Consider the following 6,694-nt stretch of genomic DNA (forward strand, 5'->3'; position numbering starts at 1 on the left):
TCTACTAATAAATTTACCTCGACTAGTTCTGTAAACGTATAGGAGATGACCAGCAAGTAGTGCTTCGCAGTAGATTGTTTCGAATTTAATATACGTATAAAGGCATTAGATACTTAGTTGGTAAAAATTCCTGTTCTTAATGTTTTTTTTTTTAGCCGGATTTGAAAAATCTGGCTCAAATTGACATTATCTACTTTGATGTTGAGTAGGAAGGATAATTTTCCAAATGATTTTAAATCATCTAATAAACTTTGTATTTTTTTCATGTTCCAGGTGAGTAAGAATTTTTCTCCTTGAATTAAGCAAATGCCCAAAAGTACGCGGCTGGGTAAGTTATTTTTCAGCTTGAAGTGTAATTTAGCCCACCTTGTTGTTGCTTTTTCGAGGCAAAGTACCATAAAATTCTACTCGCGTGTAGAATTTTTCAGATCATATTTTGGGGCCCTTTATACTCCTTTGCTTTCCCTCTCAATTTACCATGATCTGGGTTCCAAGAACCCATCCTCACCATCTCCATGTAGAATGTAAATAATTACCTATTTTAATTTTTTTTAGTCAATAAATTTATACTTAGTATTGGGCAAATTTTCACTTTTTGAAAAAAATTTTGGTGCTCTTAAATTCTCATCGACTGGGTTTTACGATTTAGATGTGATAACATCGTCAAACCAAAATATCCCACAATCATTGAAATGCTGATTTTTCGACATTTTCAAGCTATTTAACACCTCGCTCTCCCCCGTTGTCCTGCTCCTCATTTCGCCTCAAGATCAATTACTGGAGTAGGTTTATATATTTACGTCGAATCAGCGTAGGGAAAAATCCGGGTCAAAATGTATTTCAAATCAAAAATTCGAAATCCCCAGCAAAAATTAATTCAAAATTTAAAATCCCCAATCCTTTCAGAGAGCAGATTTCAAATCCAAAATCCAAAATATTTTCAAAATGAGGGTTTTAAATTCAAAATCCAAAATTTAGGTGAAGATCACAGGTCCTTATCCGAAATTTGGCCGAATTTTATCCCATTTGCCGAATGAAAATTTGGCTGGGGAAGTTTTATACCCTCCCACCCTCTCCTGTGGCGACGCCTCTGGGTGTACGAGAGTGGCTGGGTCTTCCTGTATCAATTCAGTTTTGCCCAAAATCGACTGAAACGTTTTGATAAGAATCATTCACTTACCTTAACTGATATAATTTGGCAAATTGGTAAGGCGCTGGCAAATTTGTGAAGACTTGCATCTATAAAATTTTGTATTAAAGTAATTTTATGCTTCGGACTGAACTTCATTGTTCCAGAATTATACCAAGAAGCTCGATTTTAGCCCACCAAAATTACCACAGCTCTAAATCCGTCCACCGGCCGATTTCATCCAATTAATGTCCGAACATATCTGGAACAAATTTTTTCATGATTTTTCTTCACAGACAAAATTAATGACACCAAAATTACCTACTTGATCGTATACAACAGTGCAAAGTCAAAACTCAAAAAATATTCCCAAAAAAACGAAATTCAACGAATCAACATGAAATTTGGCAGATCTTCAATCGTCTGCCTCGGATATGTTTAAGTCCAGGAAAATGTAAAATACGAGTAGGTAAGTTGATAAAATTGGAAATTTCAATGAGTGAAACGGGTTAAGTAGTGAATTTTTATGAATTAAGTACCTAACTAAAAGTGGGGTTTTCAAATTCCTTTATCAATTCTATTTTGATGGTGTGCCCTAATTTAAAGGCATTAAAAAGCATATACCTAAACAGTGGGTGGTCGAAATTAGGACAGTGCATAAAAACAAAATTTGGAGAAATCTACTAAACTTGAGTTTGGCTAATCTAAAAATTAATTATGTAATCCGTATAATATTGATTGTTGATAGTCTAATCAATTGTAATTGGGGGGGGGGGTCGCATAAAAATCCATTGCACCCCTCTCCCTCCCGTCGATCCTCCGATGCAACCGTAAGGAATATTTTTAGCCCTTGTCCCTAAAAAAAAGTGGCCTTACTTACAAAATGGCGGCTGGTGAGCCGAAATCGGAGACTTTCTGGTGAATTTTTGAACGTGACTTTACTTACAAAATGGTGACTGATGAGCCGAAATTGCAGATTTTTTGGTGATTTTTTGAAAATCAAATTTACAATAGGTCCAAAATGTGAGAAAAAATCGAAATTTCATCAAATTAACCGAGAAAGACCCTATTTTCGACCTGCTAAATCGATTGGAAACGGTTTCAACCCCTTTTCGAGCAGTTCTGTAGCCTCCAGCAGATTTTTGAAACCTGTAATTCCCTCAAAATTTCATCAAATGGAGGTGGACAGCCAAAATTCATTCTGCAAACTAATTTCAATACGTTACAAAGTCGACTGCAGGCGGATTTCAAGTCGTTTTGGAGCCTCCAGCGACTTTTTGAAAATTACTGGAGCCTCCAGTAGATTTTTGAAACTTGAAATTTTCACAAAATTTCATCAACTGGAGATGAAATGCCGAAATTTACTCTGCTATTCAATTTTAACACCCTCTGAAGACGATTTCAGGCGAGTTCAAATCATTTTGGAGCCCCCGACTTTTTTTGAATTCCTGGACTCTCGATCAGATTTTTGCAACTTGAAATTTTCACAACGTTTTATCAAATGGAGTTAGCAACCCGAAGTATGTATGTATACTCACCTATCTCATAGAGGATGAGTCCTCAAAGAGTATGCATTTTAAAAAATCATGGTTTTGCTCTAGTTCAAACCTTTTTGGGCGAGAATAGCCCAGTTATTCCAAAAGATAGCACTTGAGATTCTGCGTCGATCTATAGGTCATTAAACCCAAGACTACTTTCAGGCTTCTACACACAGTGGTTAAAAGTTTGCAGATCCTGTATTTTTGGACGAATTCGTGTTTTGAAAATATTTTCATGGCCAATATTTTGCATTAATCAGATTATATGTCGAAACATCAAGAGAAAAATAATTTCTGAAACTCTAGAAATATTTTAAAATACAACGTTTACAATTTTAAAATCATGTTTGCCAATTTTAAAAAATCGAAAAAAACCTCACATGAATATCAATTTTTTGAAATATTTACCAAATGTCAAAAAAATTGGAACCCAACTGTTTTTCACAGATGATTTTTTTCGATGTTTAGACATGATTGATACGATATATTTGAGAAGAAAATATTATCAAAATGAATTTTTAATCATTCGACAGTAGAACTCTAAAGGGATCTTGTCTTAGGTTGTTTTAGAATCTTAAAATATACCAACTTGTGGAACTGAGCCATTTTTCTTAAGACAGATTGAACGATTTTTTCGAAAATTGGTCTCTCTTTGAGGACTCGTAATTCCCATACAGAGGCACCTCAGGAGCCAATCTTTCATCACACGAGCCCTTTTTCGAAATTTTGCCCTATTTTGTCCAATTTGCCGAATGAAAATTTGGCCAGGGAAATTTTATACCCCTTCCAAACCTCTCCCCTCCACCCTAGTGACGCTTCTGGGTACGAGAGTGGCTGGGTTTCCTGTATCAATTTAATTTCACCCAAAATCGACTCAATCGTTTTGATACAATCATTCACTTGCTGTTATTTCTTGTTTTGTATGGTTACGGTTCAAATTCAGCAGTTTCCGCGTGCTCTCTGCTTTGATGACTGGAGTTGGGACCCTGATATGAATCAGTGCGCGTGGCCATTGACGATATAATTGGGCAAATTGATTTTCCATAGTTTAATCCCGCCCAAATCATCGCAATAATTAGGTATCTCTCGGAAAATGAAATTATTTTAGTTTTTCGGAATTGGTATGGTATAGGTACCTTAATTAGGTATGTAGATTTCGAATTCTGAGATAAAAATTCTTGTAATATATTTCCAACTTAATCATTAATTTATTCATCATCAAGCTCAAATATCATAAATACTCCTACCAAGTTACACATCAGCTTGAAAATTAGTCTCGAAAATTCATCTCCCCAATGAACATCTCGTACACGAAAAAGATTTATGACGCAACGAAATCTTTCTCAGAGCCTCAACCCATCCACCACATATTTATCTACCTGCTCCTGTCACCTATACCTACAGATATCGTACTTCTACACCCACAACAGTAATATTTTTCGCATACGCGAGAAATCATCAAATCCGCATACGAGCCTTGTTTACCTAACACGTTACGAGTATATTCGTGAAAATTTTCTTACTTAATCGAAAAACAGTACACTCGGGTGTAAAAGTTCACGCTACGAAACGACACGATGCCTCATATGTATAGGTAGTGCTTATCTGTTGTTCCGTTCATTACGCACTTTTGCAGCTATATACAGCCCCAGTCCTGCTGCGTCGTACGGAAATTTATTTGCCAGCTGGAATTACTTATGAAAAAGTTTAAAATATGTGAGAATAGTATCAGCAAACTAGTATGTATTTGCTAGCTAATAAAACTTTCGCCACAATGTTTCCTTAACGGCTTACCATAATATAAGGTACACCTACCTGCTGTCCCTATACCTTTACCTACCTACTCATCCCTTTTTCTCTCTCTCTCGCTCTTTCGCGAGTCTCCTCAGCACCTATTCGCTTCGTCGGCTGGCTATATAACTGCATCCGAAAGCTTTATTGACGGGCAATTCTTTACCCATGAGCCGTTCAACTAATACTATATAGCCTCTATTGTTCTCGTCTCGTATAACTACATATATAGTTTGCCGCATTTTACCTCACATCTTCTCGCCAATCATTCCTCTCTTTTCAGCGTTTTCTGTACCGAAGCCACCGCACGTAACCACCTACGATACAAATACGCCGAGCTAGGTACCTATTGTTCTCTTTTTCAGCGGAATTACCTACCTGTCTGTGTAGAAGGCGATAATTTTCTTTCGCATTCTATTTTCACGCTTTTGGCTGCTGTGTTCTGTATCTTTGCCCAAGGTTTTTATAGGTTCCGAATGGATGGTGTTTTTTTTTCAATTAATGGTGATATTAATCGACGATGAAGGGTGATTAAAATAGCGGAAATGGTGCTGAGAAAAAGAGTAATAGTTTTGTTGATGTTGGAAATTTCGAAATGAAGTGCGATACGTGTAAAATTTTTGTGCGAGGAGTCGAACTGTGAAAAATTGGTTTGTGAAAGGTGAAAAAATGAAATTTAAGTCATTGCTCATTTTGGGAATTAACTAATTGAGGATACCTCTCAATTCTTTTCCAACTGTTATGTTGATTTCCGGAGTTTTTATTAATGTTGACAGAAACAAGAGACCATGATGGAAATTTACTTACTTGAAATTTTCTGAACTTGAATTTGAACTAGTTCAAAAACGATCGCAACTGGATTATCGTTTGAAGAGATCAACATAAATGCTGGGTTTTTCGATTGTCAACGAATTTCATTTTAGAATTTTAGAAAATTCGATTGAAATACAGAACAAGCATTTTTCAGCACAAAAAACTTTTTAAATTTAATTTATTAAATTTTTTAATTTTTAGTAATTTCTCAATTCTTTTGCATTGAAAATAAAAAAGTACATTTTAATTTCTCCTTCGAATTCCGAAATGAAATTTCCACCAATTTTCAAAATCTCTGCTCTTTTTCTCCTTGAATTGAACCTAAAAAAAAAAAGTAAACTAGCAGTAAAAATTCACGCAAACATGTTACATAATTACAAACCATAAGATTATCCATAAGTTTTGTTCTTAACTTCTTAATGAATGAATTCCGCTAGTCTAGCTGTACTAAGTATATCAACTCAAAGTACTTATGTATCTAGAAGGCGAGGAAAAAGGATTACTTACTTACTACCTAATTTTTGAAATTCAGAATGTATAGTGGCCAGCAATTTTCATTTGGATTTCGGTGTTTGCTTTTAAATACAATTTTTTCACTGTTTTTCTTTTTGGGATTGGAATTGTAAAATATAATTTGATTAAAATCAAATACTGTGACGTTGCTCATTTCACCCTATATTAGGTATAACAATTTTGTTGCAATATAAAAATTTTGCCTTGTGAACGTGTCGAAGCCATTGAAAATTGAAATGTTGTGTTTCGGAAGATTAAATTTTCTATTTACTAGTCTTATAAAGAAATTGAGGAAAACAATCAAAAAGAAAATTCACAGCAGATACAATTTCACAGCAAATTTCTATGAACTTGACTCTTTATACTTTTGTCTGCATCTGTAAAGGCTTTGGAAATCAACCTAATCCTTTGATGAAAATTGAAGAAAATTCTTTTTCGAAATGAGTGATCAATCGTATTAATTTTCAAATATCACAATTTGATCGTTCAGCTCAACTTCTCTGTCATAAAAAGTTTCGAAATTTATCGGTTGAATTTGGTGAAAAACATGAAATTTAAGTCATCGATAATTTTGGAAATTAGGGATAAGTACTGCTCAATTCTCTCGAAATTTTTATAAATGTTGAAAGAAACAAAAGGCCAAGATGGAAATTTACTTACTTGTAGTGGTTAGGGATGAGGTCTATGTGTTGGACGGTACTATGTAGTTACATAGTATTATTCGATTTAAATTTGGACTGAGCCTGAAACAATTAAACTCGATTATAGTTTGAATAGATTACCATAAATTTCGAGAATGTCAGTTCAAAAGTGAGTTTTTGACCAAATAAAAAATTTCAGGAAAAGTGAAAAAATCAAATTTTCAAAGAAGATATACGACGAGTAGTTTTTTCCGATTGGCTCTTCCAAA

Source organism: Planococcus citri, chromosome 1 (genome assembly GCF_950023065.1).
Source record: "Planococcus citri chromosome 1, ihPlaCitr1.1, whole genome shotgun sequence".
NCBI classification, from domain to species: Eukaryota; Metazoa; Arthropoda; class Insecta; order Hemiptera; family Pseudococcidae; genus Planococcus; species Planococcus citri.